This window comes from Pongo pygmaeus, chromosome 4 (genome assembly GCF_028885625.2).
Source record: "Pongo pygmaeus isolate AG05252 chromosome 4, NHGRI_mPonPyg2-v2.0_pri, whole genome shotgun sequence".
Taxonomy (NCBI): Eukaryota; Metazoa; Chordata; class Mammalia; order Primates; family Hominidae; genus Pongo; species Pongo pygmaeus.
Window position 1 is genome coordinate 167,368,651 of NC_072377.2, and position 25,893 is coordinate 167,394,543.

Consider the following 25,893-nt stretch of genomic DNA (forward strand, 5'->3'; position numbering starts at 1 on the left):
GCTACTCGGGAGGCTGAGGCAGGAGAAGGGCTTGAACCTGGGAGGTGGAGCTTGCAGTGAGAGAGATCACGCCACTGCACTCCAGCCAGGGCAACAGTGTGAGATTCTGTCTCAAAAAATAAATAAATAAATAAATAATAATACCTGCTTCCAAGATCAGGAAATAATGCTTTGAGGATTAAATGAATAAGTATTTGTAAAGTTCTTACCGAATACTTAACATATAAAAAGCACAATATAAATATTTTAACAAATTTAGCATGGTTGATCTAAACAAACTCATGATGTAACTGAAATATTAAAGTGGAGAAATAGAAGTAAATTTATGTGTGGTGGAGATGGAGATGGCAAGTAAAGGATTTAAATACTAATCTTCTACAGTGGGAGAGGCATTGCTAAACTGGATAAACCATGGAAAAGCAATATGCAAATATTATTTAGAAGCACTGTGGACTGTCTCAGGCAAAAGTAAATCTAATGTTTGAATAATTTTCTTTCGGGATCAAAAACATGGGACAGTGATTGCTGGAACAATACTAATTCTAAAGTAAGAATTTTAGAATAATGTAACTCTTTACACACAGAAACACATTACTTTTAAAATTTTACTTAGAAATTATAAATATGTTATACACTAGTTCCCTCTTATCTATGGTTTTGTGTTCTATGGTTTCAATTACTTCTGAGCAACTATGGTTCAAAAATATTAAATGAAAAATTCCAGAAATGTATAATACATCTTTTTTTTAATTTTTAAAAATATACTTTCAAAGTTTATTTTAGATTAACGGGGTATATGTGCAGGTTTGTTACATGGGTATATTTCATGACACTGAGGTTTGGGGTATGATTGATCCCATCACCCAGGTAGTAAGCGTAATACCCAATAGTTAGTTTTTCAACCCTTGGTCCCCTTCATACCCTCCTGCTCTAGTAGTCCCAAGTTTCTATTGTTACCGTCTTTATCAACATACGTACTCAATGTTTAGCTCCCACTCATAAGTGAGAACATGCAGTATGGTTCCCTGCTCCTGTATTAATTTGCTTAGGATAATGGCCTCCAGCTGCATCCATGTTGCTCCACAGGACAAGCATTCACTCTTTTTACTGGCTGCATAGTATTTCATGCTGTATATGTACCACATTTTCTTTATCCATTCTATTATGGATGGGCGTCTGGGTTGATTCTATGTCTTTGCTATTGTGAATGGTCCTGTGATACATATGTGAGTTCATGTGTCTTTTTGGTATAATGATTTATATTATTTTGGATATATATCCAGTAATGGGATTGCTGGGTTGAATGGCAGCTCTAAGTTTTTTGAGAAATCTCCAAACTGCTTTACAAAGTTGTTGAACAAACTTACACTCCCACCAACAGTGCATAAGCATTCCCTTGCACCCAGAGTTCACAGCATATGCTAATGTTTGACCTTTTATCATAGCCATTCTGACTGGTGTGCGATGGTATCTTATTGTGGCTTTGATTTGCATTTCTCTGATGATTAGTGATTTTGAACATTTTTTCATATGTTTCTTGGCCACATTTATTGTTTTGAGAAGAAGCGTTTGTTCATGTCCTTTGCCTGCTTTTTAATAGGGTTATTTGTTTTTGGTTGTTTAGTTAAATTTGTTATGGATTGTGGATAGTGGACCTTTACTAGATGCATAGTCTGCAAATATTTTCTCCCATTATATAGGTTGACTGTTTACTCTGGTGATAGTTTCTTTTGTTATGCTGAAGCACTTTAGTTGAATTAGGTCCCACTTGTCAATTTTTGTTTTAGTTGCATTTCCTTTTGAGGACTTAGTCATAAATTCTTTCCCAAGGCTGATGTCCAGAAAGGTGTTTCCTAGGTTTTCTTCTAGGACTCTTATAGTTAGAGGTCTTACATTTAAATATTTAGTCCATCTTGAGTTGATTTTTGGATATGGCAAAATGTAGGTACCAGTGCAACAGAATAGAAAAGCCAGAAATAAAGCCACACACCTACAGTCATCTGATCTTTGACAAGTTTGACAAAAATAAGCAATGAAGAAAAGACTCCCTATTCAGTAATTTATGTGGGGATGACTGGCTAGCCATATGCAAAATAATGAGACTGGATCCCTAATTTTCTTGTTTTAAATTGCACGCCGTTCTGACTAGGGCATCAAATCCAACACTGCACCATTCCATTCTGCCTGGGATGTGAATCATCCCTTTCTCTAGAGTCTTCATGCTGTATACACTACCTGCCTATTAGTCACTTAAGAAACTTCTTGGTTATCAGATCAAATGTCACTGCATCACAGCTTGCTTTCAAGTAACTTTTATTTTACTTAGTAATGGCTCCAAAGAGTATAATGATGACAAGAGTAATGATGCTGGCAATTTGGATATGCCAAAGAGAAGCCATAAAGTGCTTCCTTTAAGTGAAAAGGTGAAAGTTCTTGACTTAATGGGAAAGAAAAAAATGTATACTGAGGTTGCTAAGATTCATAGGACAAATCTTTTATCCATGAAATTGTGAAGAAGAAAAAAAAATTTGCTGGTTTTGCTGTCACACTTCAAACTTTATTATAAGTGGGTTTGTCTGAGAAACATATATATATAGGGTTTGGTACCATCCTTGGTTTCAGGCATCTAGTGAGGGTCTTGGAATGTTCTCTTTGGATTAGGGGAAACAATTGAATCCATGTTATTAAAATATTAAGAAAGCAACCCCAGCATTGTTTAACCACATCTTCTGATATGATTATCATTTTGATGGTTTTCTTGAACTTTTTAAACACTTGAATTTTTCTGTGGACATGAAACCCTCTTGCTACTTTCTGACCCTGTTTTGATTTGCAGGGCCCTTAGTAGTGGTAGTCATAGCAGCCAGAATATAAATGTTATGGCACTGGTTTTTACTTTGCCATGTGAATAATGACTCTCCTGCACTCTCTTGCTGAATTTTCAGGGGTTGGAATTAAAATAAATGATTCTCTTAGATGAATGGTAATAAATTTCTTACTCACTTTTATTTTACTAAACTCCATAGCCATTAGAGAATGAAGTCATTACCTGCATTGAAAGGAAAGAGAACAAGAAGCACAGGAACGTTAAAAAGGAATTATGTGACTGAGCATCTGTCTTTAACTCAGAAAGGATATTATGACTTACATGGTATTATCCATAGTCATGTTAATCATATTTGGAGAAAATGTACTGAAATTAACAAAAGAAAGATATATTCTACATAGTATGTGGAACTTCAAGACTCCGAGGAAAGGATGGTGGGGAAGGTGAAGGAACCATGTATCTCTCTTAAATAATTTAGTTGTTGGAGGCAAGGTGTTAGACTTAATCAGACATCACAAACTGCAAGCCAGAAGAAACTAGGAAGGAACATAAATGAGCAAAGATATCAAGCCTAGAAAGACCTGCTCCCAGTCTACCTTTGCTGACAGCAGCCATGCAGAAACACAGTCCAGGTGCAAGAGACATTTCCATTCTTCAAGAGTAGCCAAGAATCTAGAGTTTCATGTCAAAAGGTTAATTTGAAATGTTTGACAGTTATTGAAGGAAGGAAGGAAGAACAGGAGAGAGGGAGATGGGGGAAGGTCATATAGCATGGACCCAGTCCACAGACTCCTTTTTTTGACCTCTAGGCGTAATGAATCCTTTAAAGAAGCTTCCAGCCATTGGATTTTAGCATCTCTTCATAGACTTACAACACGGCAGGGGAATATCTTACTTTATGCCCTTTTCTAAACTTTGATAATACCATCTCTATCATATAGTCAAGCTGGCAAGTGGAAAATACATAGAAATTTACTTTCCGTTTTCTGATGACATATAGTTTTCCAAAGCAAATTATTTAAAAGCTGAGTCCTAATTATTATTCCTGTCACAGCCCATCTGATTAAGTCTTTCACTTCTTAGTGGAAATAAATATAAACTGGAGCAATATTTGCATTGCCTTTCTATAGAGAAGAGGGTATGTTATTGAAATGTATTATTTACTGGATGAAGCCGAAGAGAGAAGCTAGTGGTTTTTAAACAGATAATTGTGTTTGAAATCTGAAGCAATCTAGTGTTTTAGCTCCTGGAAATCACATTTACCCAACATACTGATATTCTTGTTATTATAAATCATTTAATAAGTCCTAGCTTTTATTAGTTTTGTTACAGCTAACTAAAATTGGGGCACAATAAAATCCAAATTGATGAATTTTGCATAAGAATACTTTTGTGACTGGAAGAACATTGTGTTCTCTAAATTTATAAGAGTTAAAGGGAACAATTGGATGGCTACTCGGAAAGAAACAGTCAGATTTCAATTAGCACTTCAGCAAAACAGCCCATGTATTTCCACCTATAGGCTTGATTCTGATCATTCAGTTTAATTTAAAAATCAGACTGCATTTTGGATTGTATGTTTTTTCCACAGCTACTGACTACTGTGATACTGAAAAATTGATTTTTACTGTTATTTGTCTGACTAATTTTTGGTTTACATTGCTCAGTCAATCCATATTTGATGCTCTTTTAATAACATAAATTTTTAAAAATGGTAGTGATGCATTATTTTTATGTATCATGTTCTTTGTAAATTGATTTACTTTGAAACAACATTGATACTTGTTTTGCATTTACAGGGCAGTAAATAATTTGCTTACATGTATACACAGATTCTGGATCCCATAAGGGAGGGGGACTGATTTTACTCACTAAATACTCAGTACCTGGAACAGAGTAGATTGCCTACACCTTGATTTTAGTGAAAGTTTACAGGACACAATGAAATATAACTTTTGTTGTCAGCTATGTTCTTTCTTTGATACATGGATATTTTAAATAACTATAAAACTGATAAGGCCATCTTATAGCTTGTGTGTGTGTGTGTGTGTGTGTGTGTGTAACTGCTAGATCCCTTCGTATTTAACCATGGGGATAGTACACAACTATTGCTACATTAAAAAATGTTATGGAAAAGTGTCCTACGTGACTGGAGTTGAGATCCCGAGGATATCGCTGATCACGACAGTGTCTTGAAGGAGAGAAAAATGACCATCTACAGACATTCAGAAATCGACCTGAGACTCATGTTAGACCATGTTATTCTCTTGATAGACATAAGCCATCTCACAGAATAACAACCTCAGATGAGATTACTCTGAGGTTGTGATAAGATTAGATAAAATAAATCCAATTTATAATTTTGTCTAAGCACAGTCAAAAACTATGTCCATGTGGAACCCACAGATAAATAAATGACTGCTACTTCTTTAATCATTGGAATTGTGCTTTTATTCTAATCTCCTGTTGTTATAGTTAATATTTATTGAGATAGCCAACCACAGAATTGCCCTCACTTTCTAGATGCATGTAATCTAGAGAGAACCCCACTTCTTTAGACTTTCCCCCAGTAACCCAACCGAAGCTCAAATCCTTCAATAGTTTCATTTAAACACCCTCTTACTGAAATACTCCATGGTTCTCCATGGTTCCCCATGGTGTGTATTTGTTCTTCATGCAATGAATAACAGACCCAGCCTATTCAGGTGTGTTCTTGACTATCTTTGACTGGAGGACATTGACAATCGTAATAATAACCAAAACAACAATAATAATAACCCGCTGCTCACTTTACTACAGCCACAATCCTCTTGCTAGAAGAACACAACACATACTCCTTAGGATGTTTGCTGTTGCTGCTAATTCTTCCTGGGGCATTACTCACTAAATATCTGCAAGCTTCTCTCCCATTTCCTTCAGATCAATACAAAAATATGTGGTGAATAACAAACTACTCAGAGGCTTAAACAACATTATTTTATTGTTATTCATAATTGTATGTATTAGCTGACAGACTGATGAGCTAGACTGGGCTTAGCTGGGGGTCTGTGTTCCAAGCTGTGATCCTGAAGGACTGGGCTTCTTACTGTGAGTTGTTCCTATATTTGTATTCTCTGGCTCCTGGTAAGGGGCTACAACTTCTCATAAGGAGTGCTTCTTCTGCAGATGATAGAGGCACAAATCGATATACCGCTCTGCACATGTAAGTTTCAAGACTTTGTTTTCTCCACCTCTGCAAACATTCCATTGTCCAAAGCAAGTCATATCACTGAGCCCAAAGTCAAAAAGCAGGGGGTGGTATACCCCTCCCTTGTGGTAGAAACAGCACCGTTATATGAAAAAGGATGTGGATACATAGAGGGTTAAAGAACTGTGCCAGCCAATAACTCAATCTACCACAAGATCTCCATATAAATTTTCTTTGCAGAGAAATCTTTTTTGATTACCCTGCCTTAGATCAGAGATCCCCCCACTCCACCACTTTCTTATCAAACGTTAAGTAATTATAGCTACTTGATCTGTATCTGTGTCAGTATGATTGATTGTGTGTGTGTTTATTATCTGTTTGCTGCCATCAATGCTACCTCTCACCCCCAACCCCACACTATAATAAAAACTACAAGGAGCAGAGAATCTGGTCAGGGTTGTTTATTGCTGTGTCCTCAGTGCCTAGAATAGCACCTGGTAATTGTTAAGCACTCCACTGAATATTAAAGACACTGATATCCTGAAGTCAAGATGACAGAAACATCTCTAGACTCTGACTCTTCAGTAGGTAGGCAATGCTCCTCCTTTGTAGCCAAAGGTAGAGACTGTAAAAACAATATCAAACTATATGTGAAATGTGAGATATAGGATTATATCTTGATGTATTGTCACTTGGCTGAAATACCTTTTTTAAGATAGTAGGAAGAGAAAGATTTAGTAATATTTACTAATTAAAATGTGGCTCATGTTTTCTTTACACAGCCTGTTTCCAATGTGGAAATTATAATAAAGAAGCAATAGAGTATTGACATACTAAATCCAATAGGTCAGAATAAAAAAAAAAGCCTAAATCTTAAAATAACAGTCTAAGAGCTTTACTCCAGAAAAAGTTAAATTTATATTGGTTTTCCTGTATTTCTCTTCTTTATTTTTTATTTTTTTAAATTCTTTTTTTTTTATTATACTTGAAGTTTTAGGGTACATGTGCACAATGTGCAGGTTAGTTACATATGTATACATGTGCCATGTTGGTGTGCTGCACCCATTAACTCGTCATTTAACATTAGGTGTATCTCCTAATGCTATCCCTCCCCCCTCCCCCCACCCCACAACAGGCCCCGGTGTGCGATGTTCCCCTTCCTGTATATTTCTCTTCTTAATGACAGTAATAGCCATTTGCTCTTAGAGATTTCATTGAAAATAATGCCTCATTGAAAAAAAAATGAGTGGTTCCTGTACTCATACATATATCATGAAACATAAAGATGTATGGTGAAGTCCACAAGATCACTTGTTTATTTTTTAAATTTGTTAAAATGTTTTTCTTAACACAAGGTGCAGGTCTAAGTACAGTGGAGAGGTAGCAGTAATATTTAACAGTCAAGTTGAAAAACTCTCTAATTTAATTTTAAATGTTCTTTGATAGTTCTACTTCTAATTACATAAAAGAAGAAAATAACTATATTAAAGTAAAGGTGAAAATACATTTCTTAAAAATCAAATTCATTTGAAACCTGACATTAGAATATTAAAACTATTGTGAGATCAACAGTTTACCAACATTTCATAGAAAAAATTACATATACTTTTAAGCAAAATATTTGACTTATTAAAGATGATACTTTTTTACTATGTTACAAACTGTAGACAGTATTGAATATCCACATATCTGAAAGTATATTCATGTGATATAAATAAGTAACACAAATAAATATGGTGTTTTTTCCATTTTAAAATTAATACTTCTTGGCTTCAAGAAAGTTTTACGTTGAAGTTGGAATGTAAAAAAGATCAAAGATGGAAGAGTTTTAAAAGTTAATCTGTTGAGCAATGCCAAAACCTCATTACGGGATCCCTTTCAGATGTTCATCCATCTTCTGTTTAAATACCCAAGAATGGTGAACTTACTGCTGCCTAAAACACTCCATGCTAGTGTTGACAACCCATTTATGAGTAAAGTTCTTTCAATGCTCAGTCACCTGGAAAAATAATAATTTATAAGTTGCTGGAAATTCTCTTCTACTGGTTATAACAGCAAAAGTATATATTCAAAATGGAGACTAAGATTCCAAAATTGTATCTTCAAAGGTCCTTTCAGGTCATGTGACTGCAAATGTTTGCAACAGTTTTCTTCTTGCAATTTTTAAACAATATAATTTATACCATTTTTAAAGTTATGGACACTGAGATCTACAAGAAAGGGAAAAAAAGAACAATGGTGCACAAAACTATCAATAATAAATAGTTTAGATTAAAATCTATGAGAGTTTAAACCATAGTTGAGGACTCTAATTAAGCACCCAAAGTAAAGAAGATCCATGATTGGGGTATCTACATCTACAAACTAAAATATAGGATAACTGATCATAAAATGGAAAAAAATGAAAGATGACAATTTTATTCATTCATTCATTTATTCCGAAACTATTTATTGAGCACATATTAGGTGCCAGAACCTGTGTTAGACATCTTAAAGCTCATAAACACAGAGACTTTTGTAAAATCCCTATGGAAGTAAAAAAAAAAAAAAAAAAAAGAGAGAGACTTTGTATACATAAAAAATTTGGTACCAACTTTGTCATAGAGACACCATTACAAATTTGGCTTTTACTAAAAGGTAATACAGGTGCTTGCTGTGGCATCTCAGATTGAGAACAAGGTTTATTTGTTGGTGCAATAAATTGCTAAGAGCAGTGAAATAGAAAATGACTCTACAGCTGAGTAAAGCCCTAGGTACTGAACCATCGCACTAGGTTCTACTCAATTGAGCTAATGGGTATAGAATCTAGCACTGGCTCTTGCTAAAACCTACAACTTTTCATTTAGTTAAACAGAAAAAATATACCATGTGAAAAAATGCACCTCAGTGTAATATGCAGGTATTAATCTCTGTTAATTTTTGAGGTACAAAATAAGATCAATAGCTTATTGGTTTTGCCTTTACCATGAATTTAGTTTGAATGTGATATCATCTGTTACTTTATTGAGAGAAAAGTAAAGATGGCTAATGCTTATAATGTCCTCTTTATTTTTCTTAGACTTAAGATAAAAATTAAACTATATGAGACTCTGACAGAAATTTCAATTCTGTTTCAGAAGAACCAGAACAGACATCTCTTTTCGGAGTCTTTGGTCTTTATACTTTGGAAGAGAGAGATTTTAAATTTATTTGAAATAGTGATCTTGCAAAATCTTTCTCCTTCGCAAGATTTTTCTAGTAATTTATGGACCAAGGTGGGCTACTTAAAAATTAATTGACTATATAGATACCATGTGTTTGGGTCCCTGGAACTATATGACATTCATAGTTGTACACATTTTTCTTAATATATTGCTAGATGATCTGTGTGAAAGTAATGCCCTTGGAGCCCACTTTCAGGAAGATATAAATAACTGTAAATGTGTTGTGCTTCATAGTATATCTCTTTAATTGCAAATTTCTTAATTTTATTAAGGCACATAAATATTACTCATCTGCTTCTTGTAAAGTACTACTTGTAGATAATAAAAATAGAAATAGATTTATTTTCATAAGAGTAATTGTCAGGGCACATGCACATAATGTACAAAATTAACCACATTAGGGATCCAGAAAATGATGTTTTCCAAAATTATCTTCTTTGAATCTTGAAATTTTGAACCTCAAGAATTCTACACAAATATCCACAAGACTAGTAAATCAATGAAATTCATAAGTTAATAATTATTGTCCAGTAAATTACTGAAGATCAAAACCTGAAACATGGTTTAGACCAGGAGTCTGCAAGCACTCCCACAAGTTAAATCCAGCTTGCTGTCTTTTTTTTTTTTTTTTTTTTGTTTGTATTAGTACACAGCCACATTCATTTCTGTGCTTGCTGTCTATGACTTCTTTGGTGTTACAATGGCAGAGGTGTGTAGATGCAACAGGAAGTCCATAAAGCCTAAAATATTTACCATTTGACCCTTTACAGAAAGTATGCTCATCTTGGGTCTTGACTGTTTATTATGCTGCAATCCACATTCTTATTAATGAATAAATCTTGTCAATACTACCTCCTAAATGAACAAATTTATTTTATTTCCTCTTTCCTGTTATCTCTGCTACAAACCTAATTCAGTTCCTTATAATATAATATCTATCTGAATTAACTGTTCCCCAGTAGCCTCTCCATAATCAATTCATCCTTAGTCTTCATGATGTGTGAAAACATAGATCTGTCTCCTAAACTTCTTTCTGAGAGGTTGAGAAAGTTACCCAAACTTCTTTGTATCTTGTATAAAGCTCTTCCTAGTGTAGCTGTAAACTTAAATTAGCCTTACTCAATATCTTGGATGAACTCAGGGTACACTATTATTTAGCTGCCCATAACATTTTCTTTACGGCCATCTTGGTTTTGCATGTATTGTTTTCTCTACCCACCTCCTACTTAATCCACCAAACTCTGACTCATATTTTAAGTTCCTTCTTAAATGTAGCATGCATGGGTATGACTTTTCTGATTATTTATGGCATAATTGGCAGCATTTGTCAATAAGTTATAGTAGTACTCTAATTGTACATACCTGTTACCACATTGTATTGTATTTATTTGTATATGATCTTTTTATGTCTTCTTTTCTGTGATATTATTATGAACATCTCAGTTAAAGACCTTGATTCAATCATCTTCATATCTCCAAAGTCTAGCACAAATCCTAGAGACAATAGTTGTAAAATTAGTATTTCTTTAATGGATATGTATAAAAGATAGTAATAGGAATAACCTAAAATTATGAAAGTCTCTTTTTATGAAGTGACTGATACAGTTAAATCACTATTTTATTCGTTAAATGGAATGTAAAGTGTTCTTCCCACAAAGATATTAACTATGTGAGGTAATACATATGTTAATTAGCTAGATTTAGTCATTCCACAATGTATATATACTTCAAAACATCATGTTGTACATGGTAAATACATACAATTTTATGTGCCAATGCAAAAAATAAAATAAAAATCAAGAAAGAAACTACTTAACTAAAAAAAACTGCTTTAATTTACTCTGACTCCCATTTGTTTAATAATATGCCCTAAATGAAAAAGTCACTAATTTATTTTACTATTATAAATAGGTGGTGAATGTGTATTTGAGCATTTCCATATTCCTAGATATGTTATCTTTAATAGCTGTCATGTAGATATTTACCCCATCTATATATATATATATATTTATTTATTTACTCAATCATCCACTGAATGAGTATTATATTCCATAATCTGTACTACACTTTGAGAATACAATGATAAGTAAAGCAGACAGCCACTTTCCTTATAAAGCTAATCATTTAGTAGACAGACAATAAAATTAAAGAGACAAATATATATTATGAGTAGGGTTTTGTAAGAAATGAACATTTCAGTGTAACAAAAGATAGAAATCAGAGATATTAAAGGAGATTGGAAAGTTTTCTGTGAGGAAGTAACATTTAAGGGAAGACAGAAAGGGTGAGGTGGAGCCAGCAACTGTGGCAGTTGTGTTCAAAGAATATTCCAGGCAGAAGAAATAGGTTACATCTAAACTTTGTTGCATCATTAAAAAATTTAACTTTTCTTTTTTTGGTACTTTATTGATATAGTTGTGCATATTTTGGGTATATATGCGATATTTTGATACCTGCATACTATAATGAGTATAATATTTGTACCCATTAACCAACTTTTCTTCGTCCACCATATCCCCCAACTTTTCCATGCTCCAGTAGCCACCATGCTACTCTCTACTTCCATGAGATCGACTTTTTTAATTCCCACACATATGTTTTTCAAGGAATGGAGAAAGAGTTAATGTGGTTACAAGACAGTAGTAGGGAAGAGGAGTCAAGATGGAACAGAGGGCTAAAGATTAGTTGGATTGTTCATAACCTTGAGAGTAAAAATTAGATTTATTCAAAATTTTAGGAAGCTTTGGCAGGCTTTAGTTGAAGGCCTAATGTGATGAAATTTGTGTACTAAAAAGAGTATTCTGGGGGTTGCTATATGGAGATTGGATTGGAAGGGTAGTTAGGAGATCCAAAAACTTTGTATTGTCCTAAAAAAGTAAGAATTGATAGTGCCTTGGTCTAGGCTCTAGGGTGGTAGCAATGAGATGAGAAACTGGCAATAGAGAGGAATCATGATTGAAAATTCTAATTCATTATTGCTAAATACAGTATCTGGTATCAACTTATTAAATTAGTTTATCTTATGTGATGCTAAGATCATAAGTTTGGTCTGAGATTGTTCTGTAAGCTTTTTTATTCTATGGCATTGTGTGTACAGAACAGGACTAAGACACATGGATATTCAGGAGATACTGGGTGTAATGGCATAGTTGGTTAAATGGAGTATTTTCTCTACTGAAAGTCAGTTCTCCAGAACCTATTCACTATAAGCCCATGCAATCATTCATTTGACAGTGGGGTTGGCAACTTTTCCTTAAAGTGCCAGATAATAAATATTTCAGAATTTATGGGCCATCCAGTCTTTGCCACAACTACTGAGCTCCGCAGTTGTAACAACAAAGCAGTCTTAAACAATATGTAAATGAATGGGTGCAATTATGTCTTAATAAAACTTTTTTGAAAACAGGCAGGAACCATGATTTTGTCTTCAGGCTATGGTTGGCCTACATCTGATTTATCATATGAATCCAGACTTGTTTTAGTTGAGCCTATTATTACATTACACCTCATCGTACTCACATACATCTGGATCAAAGTTAGTATTTAAAGACTTTTCTAAAGAATACAACTGAAATAAATGAATAATTTTAAGAAACAACAGGGATGTTAAAATTTATCATGATTTTATCAGTGGATCTAAAAATGATAAATATTTGTTTTCCTATCTCAGCCTATTCGCCCTTGAAGACCCAAATATTTATTTTTGTGGGAATTCTCACCAGCTCTTCTACTTACCCTCTGAAGAATCATTTTACCTATTCTCTATGACTTCCTAGATTTTAGTTCATAAATACATTATAGGACTCATTCTATTACAAGTGTTTATTTATGGAACTGCCGTGTTCATCATGCTTCGAGTTTCTTGTGGGTGAGCACTATTTCTCATTTATTGGTCATTTAGTTTTCATTTTAAAACAATGCTTATTAGATACCAACTATATATAGGTACCATTCTAAGCACTGAGGAAATAATAATGCATAACATAATATTTTGTGTTATAATAATGATACAAAAAGCAGGGTAGTTTTCTCACAGTTAAGCAGCTATTACACAAGGGAATCGATATTTTGTATTGCAGTTTGAAAGATCTATTAAGAAAATAAGACGGATGACATAAAGAATGTCCAAGATCTGGGACAAAGCATTCTACTCTTTCCTCTCTGAAAAAAGTATTACAATCAGCATCTACAAAGGCCCTGAGATTAAACTGATTTTGACAAGTTATAGAAACAGAAGGAAGGGCATTATGGCTACGGAGTTGATGAAGAGTTGAGGAAATGGGCAGGAGGTGATAGTAGAGAGCCTTATAGGCAAACCTGTGGCAAATGGTATTTTCCAAAAACCACTGCAGTAAACCGCCTGCCTCACAGGCTCTTCCAAAACCCTGCCACTTCTCCCATCAGTAAATGGCACCAAATCCCCTTTGCTGGAGCCTAGATGGGTCTTTATGACTACCTTGAGCAATAGAGTAATGAAGAAGTGACATTCTGTACATTTTAAAACAAAGTGATATATTTTCTAGTAGGTTCTCTTTCAGGGTGCTCACCCTTGTACCTCACCCATCCTAAGAAGAGGAAGCCACCTTAAGAGTTCCGTGCTGAGAGGAACTGAGGCTCCTGGACACCCATATATAACTGACCAGCAGGCAATTGCTGTTTTGGGGAGGGTAGACAACTGGAATGTATAAGTTAACCTCATTTTATAATCTGCGTCTGGGACAAATAAAGTCCTTATTAAATCAGTATTGATATTGATGGAATCACAGAAGGAAATGCAAGCAAGCCATAATTACAGAAATGACTTTCTGTGGGTAAATGAGGTCATAAAACCCTAGTGACACTAATCTTAGCCATAATTTTTAAATGTGCTTGTATTCCCACATTTATCACTTCATTTGTTATTTGTAATAGGCCTTATTTTTTAGAGAAGGTTTAGCAAAATTGAGCAGAAGGTACAGATTTCCATGTAACTCATGTTCCCACACATCCATAGTCTCTCTCATCATGAACATTATTTTCTTTATTTTGCATTTTGAAACATAAATTCATATTTGATCCATCACTTCTTATATTTAAAAGTTGCCTTCAATTACTGAATGTTTTATACATTTCAAGTACATTTTTATTGAAGCGTGACATGCGTAATAAAACATGGACTATAATAAAAGTGCACAGGCTGATGAATTTTCACAAAGAGAACACGTCTGTGAAGCAAGTATCTAGATTGAAAAATTAAATATTACCACAGCCCAGCTGTCCCCTCCATGCCATCCTAATCACAAAGCCTATCCCAAAAATAATAGCTTACCTGACTTCTAACATCATAGGTTAAGTTTGCCTGATTTGAAATGTTGAGTTAATGGAATCACACCCAACAAACTGTGCTATGATTTTCATCATACTATACTGTATAGATACATTTCATTAATTCTCATTATTATACAAGATTTTCTGTATGTATTTATCACAATTTACATACATAATACTCTCGATGGATATTAGGGTTGTTTCCAACACTATGAAAAATTATTGCTGCTGGGAACATAGCTAGGAGTAGAACTGTGGTGTCATAAACTGCATATATGCTGCATTTAAGAAAATATTTCAGAATAGTTGTATTAATTTTACTAATTTACACTCCCACCATCAGTGAGTGAGAATTCCTATTGCTCCACATTCCCACCAGTGCTTCGTGTTGCTAGTCTTTTTTTATTTTAGCAATTCTGGTGAATATATAGCGGTATCTCCTTGTGGTTTTATTTGCATTTCCTGGTGACTAATGCTGTTGAGCACATTTTCATATGTTTATTGTCTATTTGGATAGCCTCTTTTATGAAATGTCTGTCAAGTCTGTCCAGATATTCTATTAGATTGTTTACCTCCTTGTTATTGATTATAGAAAAAAATATATATATATAGACATTCATTCCAAGTATGTCCTTCCTTGCACACAAGTATTGCACATATTTTCTCCCACTGTGTGTCATAATTTTTCACTCTCTTAATTATGTCTCTCAATTAGCAGAATTTTTTTATTTAATATAATTAAATTACATTTTTAGCTTTATAATTAGTGACTTTTGGCATACTATTTAAGAAATATTTGTCTACCTCCAGGTAATAAAAATATTCTGCTGTGTTTCCTTTGAGAAACATTTTATAATTTGATTCAGAATCCATCTACAATTGATTTTTTGTACCAATACCTATTTTTCCCATATGTGTATCAAATTTAATCTATACCCTTATATGACTGAAACCACATTTTATGTTTTCTTTTGTGATTGATATTTTCCACTTCATCTATTTCTTATAAGATTAAATCATGTTGCTTTATCTAGTAATAGTGTATTTTTCTCATAGCTGTATAATACCACAGTATATCTACACCCTATCATTTACTTATGCATTTTGCTTAGTAATATATCTAGATCACTTTTAGTTATCCAGTTGTTATAAATATTAGTGTTGTGATCACTCTTTTCTGTTGGTGCACATATGTGTGTATCTCATTGAGCATATATCTAGGAGTCAAATTTATGGGTTAGATGTTAGGCACATGTTTAGATTTAGTAGTACTGAAGAAGCATTTCTCAAATAGTTTATAATTTTATGACCCAAATAGCAATATATGAATATTTGAGTTTTCTAATTCATCCAATCAGTTGGTATTTGTTCTTTCTTTTACATTTTTGTTCTTCTAGTGCTATGTTGTGATATTTCTTGTCATTGTAATTTGTGTTTCTCTGATCAGAAAGCTAGTATAGTTAAATAATTTCCTGTATATTTACTGGTCATTTGAATATACTCTTTTGTGAAATCCCTATTCAAAATAATTTAAAAAATGGAAGATTACTTTGAATTATTATCTCCAAAATAATTGAAGGGAGATAATTCTATGAGATTATTTCCCTTTTTCATATTGATTTTTAGGTTTTTTTATTTTTAAGATTTTAAAAATATATTCTGTATGCAAGTCCTTTGTGTAATGCATGGGTTGTAACCATATTCTCTCAGCCAACAGTTTGGCCTTTTTCCCTCTGTAATGGTATTTCTTTTTTTCTTATTGTAAATTTTATGTTACAATTTTTTTGTGTGGGTGCATAGTAAGTGTTCATATTTATGGGGTACATGATATATTTTGATACAGGCTTGCATAATAATAACTAACATCAGGGTAAATGGGGGTATCTGTCTCCTCAGGTATTTATCCTTTCTTTGTATTACAAATAATCCAATTAAACTCTTAGTTATTTTTAAATGGACAATAAATTATCATTGACTGTAGACAGCCTGTTGTGCTGTCAAATACTAGATCGTGTTCATTCTGCCTAGGTATATTTTTGTATCCATTAACCATCTCTACTACCCCCAACCTCACTAACCTTTCCAGCTTCTGATAACTATTGTTCCACTTTCTATCTCGATGAGTTCAACTGTTTTAATTTTCAGCTTCCACAAATAAGTGAGAACATGAAAAATTTGTCTTTCTGTGCCTGGCTTATTTCATTTAACATAATTACCTCCAGTTTCATCCATGTTGTAAATGCCAGAATCTCATTATTTTATGGCTGAATAGTACTCAGTTGTGTATCTATACCACATGTTCTTTATCCATTTGTCTATTAATGGACACTTGGGTTGTTTTCAAATCTTGAGCTATTGTTAATGGTGTTTCTTAATAATATTTATAAAGACAACCTGGTCTAATTTTTTGTTTTAAAATTTTTTGAGATAGCACTTTTGTCTAAAGAAAAAAATCTTTGCTAATCTCCAAATTATGATTTCTTTCTCTTTTCTTTTAAATATTCCACATATTAATAATGAATAAAAATCCTATCTTACACTCTGTAAGAGTCATAATCAGACTGAGTCATAATAGGTTATAGCAACAGGGTTTTGGCATGAATAATTACAAAAACATATCAAATGTGTGTGTTTCTCTGTGCCAACCCCAACTGTGTTCTTTTTACTAATGAAATACCTTGAAAGTACCTATTCCTACCAAGTTCCAAGAGTAGGATACCTCTTATTTCATGGTTAGCATTTGATTAACTTTCTGATGATCTAAAAGTTTAAAGGAGCTGGAATGAACCAGTTCTGTAATTGTCATTTTTATTTCTGAGATTTATATTACCAAATATGGACTACAGATCTAAAACTGGGGTCTGTGTAGTCAAGGGAACTGGGAAAGGAAAGTTAAACTTTATTCATTAAGGTTTACGAATTGTCTAATTCCTTCAAAGTGTTTCATTCTCACTGATTAAAAACCCCCCTTTGAAATGGTAGACTGTATTCAAGTGTAAGTCTGACAGAAATTTTTTAAAGGCTCTTTTTCTTAATGACATGCACAGACAGATTCACATACAACAGATGCTTGGTCACTCACTCAAACTTCTGATCATTTTCCAACACTTCAGACTGAATGATTTTGACTGCCATTTGTTCCAGACCAAAGACTTTAAGGCCAGAAGCAAATGTCTTTTAAATTCCATGTGATTAATGTCCCTCAACAGTGTATTTGTCACTTCCAAAAACTCCGCATGTTGTTCTCCAAGGCAAACCTACCCTAAACTGATCTGGAGAAGAAATGAGGCATGTTGAATAAGCACTGTTAAATTTTAATGTGACTGAAACTCAGTAATCCTCACTGTTGGAAATTAAACATCAAGTTCCTGAAGCAGAGACAGGAACTAAAACCTTACCTCATTTTTTTTCTTATGTGTAGGTTCACTAAGAAAGGTAATGGCACCAATGTGTCGATTTGATCAATGAATAATAAATAATATGTTACGTCATGTAGATGTCACGTAGTAGAATGAACACTGTTTCATCAAGTTTGCGTACAATTGCTAAGAGAAATGAGATCAAATTTCTAATTTGGCAATGTTCTGAGAAAGGCAACCTATCATTTTTTGTTTTTGTTCCCCCACCCCCTTAGCGTTTCAAGCTCTCAATTCTATCCTTCTCAGCAAAATGAATTTTAAGCTTAAAAACTCTTCTTACCTTAGAATTATGCTTTTTATTGTGTGATCTTGGACACTGAAGTGAAAATGGAAGCTATTCATTCACCTTTAAACACCGTAAAACTCATTTTTATACAATTCACTTTTAACTCGCGATATTACTTAAACACAATTTACTTAGGCCCGTGGGAAATACAGGAAATAAGAATCAATCCCTTGGAACTCATAAAACTCTTTTCTTTTTAAGCTCATCTATTAAATATCTCTTCTGCGAAAAGATAACAGAAAACAATTTTCTGTTGATATTATCAGGTACTCAGGCTCCGGACGGAACAGAGAAAATCCCCTAGACAAGCACCATCCTACAGCAACATAATGCCAACCACAAATGTGTGCAACGTATGTCATTGAACAGTTTTTAGTAGACACATTAAATAAAGTAAACCAAAGTAGGTAAAATTAATTTGGTAATATCTTTTATCTGGTCCAGTAATCAACATATTATCATTTCAATATATAATCAATATCATTTATTAATAAGATATTTGCATTTTTGGTATGAAGTCTTTGAAATCCAGTGTGTGTTTTAAGCTTTCAGTATATGTCAATTTGGATTAATTAAATTTCGAGTGTCCAGTGCCCACATGTGGCTGGTGGCTACCAAACTGAGCAGTACAGCTCTAGCACATTTGAATTTACTTCCCAAGATGGAAACACTTGGAATAAAATCTTATATTTTATCTCTATCTTTACTGTTTACTTTTCTAATGGCTCTTTTTGCTTTTCATTTATTTTTATTTTTATTTTTTTTCTAGAGATGAGGTCTTGGTATGTTGTCCAGGCTGGTCTCAAACTCCTGGGCTCAAGCAATCCTCCTGCCTCAGCCTCCCCAAGTGCCAAGATTACAGGTGTGAGCCACCATGGCCAGCCCCATTACTTTCATAGTCACTGGATTATAATCCCAATCAATTCTTGTTTTATTTTCCTTCAAGCTAGTAAAAGAAATTACTAGAATTACAACATTTTGATAGCAAGGTATGAATTCCAGAAAAGACATTCAATTACTGATGATTATTGATATCATTTTAATTTAAAGCTTTCTTTTAATAGAATTTGTTGTCTTCAATTGTTTTGTCTGGGATGAAAGTTATGTCTGCCACCTGCACATTATGTGAATGTAGGCAACTTATTTTGAATTTCTAAGTTTTAGCTTCCTCATTCCTAAAATGAAGAAATAATATATTTTTTTCTTTTTTTTTTTTAAGATGGAGTCTCACTCTGTTGCCAGGCTGGAGTGCACCGCGTCCGGCCAGAAATAATATTTTTTTCATAAAATTGTTCAGAAAATTTCATGAGGTCATGCTGATATACTTAGTACAGGGCCTGGCACATTATAAGAGCTTACTATACACAAATAAACATCCTTGTTTAACAGGCATTTTTCATCAACTAGATAACATAAGCATTTGCTTTGACTTTTTCATTTACTATGAGATGCAGAAAGGATATTATAAAGTTATTTAATTTGCATATCTGATAAACAGAAAACATTTTATTCAAAGTATCCCTGTGCTCAAATAGCAAGGCCTCACTGGCTTTCTTTAACATAATTTTACTCTCATTCAAACTACTCACATTTTTTTAACACTGATTTTTTTCTTCCTGATTTATACAAGCAATTTAACTACATAATATTTTAAGGTAACTTTTGACCCATCAACAGCTGCTTACAGGAATACCTCAGTTTATTATACCTCACTTTACTGTACTTCACAGATACTGTGTTTTTTTTCCAAATTCAAGGTTTGTGGTGACCCTGCATTGAGAAAGTCTATCATTACAATTTTCCCAACAGCTTGTGCTGACTTTGTGTCTCTGCTTCATATTTTAGTAATTCTTGCAATTTTGCAATATTTCATACTTTTACATTACCATTATATCTGTTGTGATAATCTGTGCTCAGTGATCTTTGATATTACCGTTGTAATTGAGGGTGCAACTGACCATGCCCATATAAAAAGGCAAACAATTCTCTCTCTCTTTTTTCTTTTTTTTTTTTTTTTTTTAGTATGGTCTTTAACTATGTTGCCCAGGCTGGAATACAGTGGCTATTCACTGGCATGATCGCAGAGCACTACAGCCTCAAACTCCTGGGCTCAAGCCATCCTCCTGCCTCAGCCCCCAGAATAGCTGAGATTACTGGAATGAGCAACCATGCTTGGCCAGAAGACAAACTGAATCAATACATATTGTGTGTGTTCTGACTCCTCCACTAAGGCTGTTCTCCCATCTCTGTCCCTTTCTTTGGGTGTCCCTGTTCCCTGAGACACAACAATATTGAAAACAGGCCAATTAGTAACCACACAATCGCCTTTAAGTATTCAAGTAAAAGAAAGAGTTGCATGTCCCGTTCTCTAAATCAAAAGCTAGAAAATGATTAAGCTTAGTGAGGAAGGCATGTGGAAAACTGAGACAGGCTGAAGGCTAAACCTCATCAGCCCAACAGTTAGCCAAGTTGTGAGTGCAATGAAACGTTATTGAAGAAAATTAAAGATGCTACTCCAATGAACATACAAATGATAAGAAAGTGAAACGGCCTTATATCTGATACAGAGAAAGTTTGAGCGGACTGGATAGAAGATTAAACCAGACACATTTCCTTAAAAACTACAGCTAATCTAGAGCAAGAGCCTAACTCTCTTCAATTCTGTGAAGGCTGAGAGAGGCAAGAAAACTGGAGAAGAATAATTTGAAGTTAGCAGAGCCTCGTTAAAGAGGTTTAAGGAAAGGTGCCATCTCCATAACATAAAAGTGCAAGATGAAGCAACAAATACTGATGTAGAAAGAAGCTACAGCAAATTACCGAGAATATTTTGCTGAAATAATTGACGAAGGTGACTACACTAAACAACAGACTTAAAATGGTGACAAAATTGCCTTCTATTAGAAGAAGATGCCATCTAGGACTTTCATAGCTAAAGAGGAGAAGTCAATTCCTGGTTTCAAAGATTCTAAGGACAGGCTAACTCTCTTGTTAGAAGCTAATGTGGCTGGTTACTTTAAATTGAAGCCAATATACTACTCATATAACACTCTGAAAATATTAGGGCCTTTAAGAATTATGCTGACATTACTCCAACTGTGCTTTATAAATAGCACAACAAAGCCTGAATAATAGCACATGTGTTTACAGCAGGCACTACCATATATTTTATGCTCACTGTCAAAGCCTACTGCTCAGAACAAATGACTTGTTTCAAAATATTACTGGTGATTGATAATGCAAAGGGTAACCAAAAATATCTGACGGAGATGTACAAGAAGGTTTATGGTGTTTTTTTTTTTCGGGGGGTGGTGCTCCTAGAACATCATCCAATCTGTAGCCCATGAATCAAGTAGTAATTTTGGTTTTTGAGTCTTACGATTTAAGTAACACATTCTGTAATGGATCTGGGTAAAATAAATTGAAAACCTTCTGGAAAAGATTCATCATTCTAGATGTCATTAAGAACATTCATGATTCAGGGGAGGAGGTCAAAATATCAACATTAACAGAAGTTTGGAAGAAGTTGATACCAACTGTCATGAATGACTTAGAGGAGTTCAAGACTTTAGTGGGGGGAAAGTCACTGCAGATGTGGTGGAAATAGGAGGAGAACTAAAATTAGAAGTGTGGCTTGAAGATGTGATGGAATTGCAATCTCGTTATAAAACCTTAATAGATAAGGAGGTATTTCTCATGGATGAACAAAGAAAGTGGTTTCTTGAGATGGAATCTACTCCCGGTGAAGATGCCGTCAATATGGCTGAAATGATAACAAAGGAATTAGAATATGCCATAAACTTAGTTAATAGAGCAGCGACATGGTTTGAGAGGAGTGACTCCAATTTTGAAAGAAGTTATACTGTGGGTAAAATGCTACCAAACAGCATTGCATACTACAGAGAAATCTTTCATGAAAGGAGGAGTCAAGAGATGTGGCAAGCCTTACTGTTGTCCTATTTTAAGAAATTGCCACAGCCACCCCAGCCTTCAGCAGCTACCACCCTGATCAGTGAGCACTCATGGAGGCAAGACCATCCACCAGCAAAACAGTTACAACTCCCTGAAGGCTCAGATGATAAATAGTAATCTTCAACAGCAAAGATCTTTTAAATTAAGGTATATACTTTAAATATATATACACACATATATGTAATGCTATTGCACACTTAACAGACTGCAGTATAGTGTAAGCATTTCTTCTACATGCACTGGAAAACCAAAGAGTTCATGTGACTTGCTTATTCCAGTATTCAGTTTACTCTGATAGTCTGGAACTGAGTCCATAATATCTTTGAGATATAGCTGTATAATGTTAAGTACAATTTTGCTCTTGTGGATTTTACTAAAAGAGAAATAACTTTATTTAAAATACATGTAATTTCCCAATTAATCAAAATATCAATTAATTGGAATATTTTCCAAATTATGTTAAGAGAGAGTGCAATTCCACCTATTTCATTTATATCTCATAAGGATGATTTCTGCAACTTTTTCTAATTTTGTTTTATCACCATTCCACCCACTTAACAGATATATTCTCCATACAGCACCCAGCACCTTTTCAAAAACATAAATCAGATCCAATCATTTTTATATCAGAAACCTTACATTATATTCAGAATGCAACCAAACTCCCTAAAGGGCACCACTGAGCAGATTCTGTTCTATTGAATATCCACACTGGCCTTTCTTTCCTTTGAAATCTTGATCCTCAGTTGATCAGCTCTTCCTGGAATATTCTGCTCCCTCTTAATGTTCAGCACTTATTTTAAATGTCACCTCTTCAGAGTACTTTTCTCTGAACAAATTACCTAAGAAACAACCTAATTAAAACCTTAGTTGTCCTCTCTCTCATTCCATCATTCTCTATCTTACTATCATCTTCTACATGACTGCTCTCACAATCTGAGATGATTATATTTATGTATTTCTTGGTCTATTTAAGGTCCTCTCCTTCACCAATAAAACATGAATCCTTGTGGGGAAGGAGCACATCTATTCTATTCCCTAGTGAATCCCCATACTTAGGAAGGTGCCAGGCACATAATACTTGTTCAATAATTTTTTTTTGGAAAAATTAACAAATTTCATACAAGAGAAAATATTTGGCCTTGCTTTATATCTTTTTGAGTCCCTTTACTCTAATTCTAGTAGGCTTAACCTGAAAAGCGTATCACAATGGATCTGCATAATGGAGGAAAGTTTCAGGTAAATATAATCATCCATACAATTTATTTTTCCTTAAACCTAGCAAATATCCAGCTAAAAATATAAGGCAGCTTTATTTTTCTTTGCCCTTTTTTGTGCATAAATGTTTTTTGGGCCTTTGTGGGGAGGTTCAAAGACTTATGCTAAAATAGAATTTAGATATCCCACAGCTGACTTTCAAAATTAAATTATAACTCATTAACACTGTATTGTTTTTGCTAATTACCAATTGCTACTTCTTTATGAAATATAACAGTAAATTTAAGGCATAACATCAAATTTACATATATAAACACTTACATTTTTGGCATACAAAAGAAGGTAGAGAGAAAAGAATACTGATGAAGTGAAAAATGTTTTCCTTAAAAAAATGAGAGAATTATAAGCTTACATGCTACTGTGGGAGAATTACAAGGCTCAAAATATTTACCAAATACAATGCTAAACTGTTTAGTCTTTAGAATATCTGTCCTCAAAAGCAAAATCACTCTTAGTCATTGACAGCCCTATAAATCGGACTTAGAAATAAAAAGATGCTACATTCATTTACCATGTTGTAACAGACAATATAGTAAAAACCTCTCTTGGGGCAAGAGGGTCTCTCTTTGTCCTTTTTTATTTTCCTAAATTGTATTTGATAAGATATTCATGGGGTGCTAACCACAGTGCCAAGGAAAAGATTAGCAAAAGGTTTATATACAAAGCTTTTCTTCCCTTTGTGTATGTAAATTGAAGGAAAGAACTAATCATTCAAGCATTTATTTCAATCATATGAAAAGAAGAATAGGTTAGGAGGATAAACAATGATTAATGAGAATGCCATCAGCCAAGAAAGTAAAGGTTTCATTATAATATGAAATTGCTGGAAACTTGCAAAATAAAAGTGCATCTCTAAAGAAAAATATAATTTGTCAGTGCACATGAACTTGCTGTAAATTTATCTTAAAAGTAGATCCCACAGTATGTTTCTTGAAAGCTATGCATACAGATCATAGATATTCATGCAATATTTATTAAAATCAGATTTTAGAAAACTCACACAGTAAAAATTATTTTTCTGTTTTTACTTGGGTTAGTTAAGGTGATTATTCTTTAATCTTCCAACCCAGGATTCAGGCATCCTGAAGACTTAACTATAGGTTCTGCTTGCAATCACAGAGCCAAGGACAACACACTTGGTCTTTGTTTTACTGAAGTTCTTAGGGGTCTCACTATGGGGATATTTATTGATTCATACCCTTCCATTATTTCAAACACAAAACACCTTTGAAGGGCATTAACAATTAATCTAAATTTTTGCAGTACTCTTCAGAGGCATTTTGAACTGTAGCAATGCAGTACAGTGGCTAAGCACATAGGATTCACAGTCATACAAACTGAAACTGGAATCACAGATCTGTTGCAAAACAGCTGTATTATTTTGTTTAGGATCATTAAGTTAAGTTGTCAGTTGTTTCAATAAAAAATGGGGTTAATACCTGAACCTAATCTGAAGTTTGTTGAAGGCATTCAAAAGATCACGTATTTGAAGTAGTGAGGACATCTGTCATAAAGAAAGAATTCCATAAATGGTAGCTTTTCCAAAGGAAAAATTAACCATTGAAGTATAGCAAAAATGGAGATATGTACAAAAATATACATGTAAGCTTGATGGATTTTCACAGAAGACATTCTTTAATATTTTATCCTTGCTGGTATTGCCATATCTGTTGTTGTAATTTATAGGAATGGCTTGTAGATCATATGCTGTTTTGTGTCTGGCTTCTTTCATTGACCATGATGCTTGTGACACATGCTCCTGTTGTTCCAAGTAGTGATAGCTGGGGTTTTTTAATTCTCACTATTATATAATATTCATTTGTATGTTTACACGACCATTTTATTATTCATTATACTATTAATGGAACTTTTATTTTCTGTTCCAATTGCTCATGGCAAATGGTAAGTTATCTATGGTATATAGTACTTGAAGATAAGATATAATCTGTTCTTTGCCACATCTCATATAGCTGCCTATTCCTATCTATTCTCACTGCCCTCACACCAACATAAATTCTTTCCTATTTTCCTTGCCTCCAGCCTCTCTGTGTTCAAATTTATTCTGAGTATAACTGTCTTAGTTCTTCTCCGTGTAGGTGAATAATGTCTACACATGGACATAAGGTATAAAATAATAGACATTGGAGACTCGGAAGGGTGGGAAGTTGGGAGCGGGATGAGGAGTGAGAAATTCTTTAATGTGTACAATGTAAACCATTAAGGTTATAGCTACACCAAAAGCCCAGACTTCACCGCTATGCAATATATCCAGGTAACAAAACTGCCCTTATGCCCTCTAAATCTCTACAAATAAATAATAATAATAATAATTGAGGGCTATGTTTAAATTGAATATGAGAACAATTCTGTGAAAAGCATACAAATAAATATCACCATTTTACAGATGAAAAAACTGA

At 33.8% G+C, this 25,893-nt stretch overlaps 1 long non-coding RNA gene across 1 annotated transcript in view; it reads left to right on the forward strand.

Moving 5' to 3' along the window:
* The window catches only part of LOC129037384 (uncharacterized), an 85,513-nt gene extending 66,875 nt beyond the window's left edge, over positions 1-18,638 (forward strand). The window contains exon 4 of the long non-coding RNA XR_008502787.1: positions 18,496-18,638. This is a non-coding gene — a long non-coding RNA (uncharacterized LOC129037384). The remainder of the gene's footprint in view (positions 1-18,495) is intronic.
* The last annotated feature ends 7,255 nt before the right edge of the window (positions 18,639-25,893 follow it).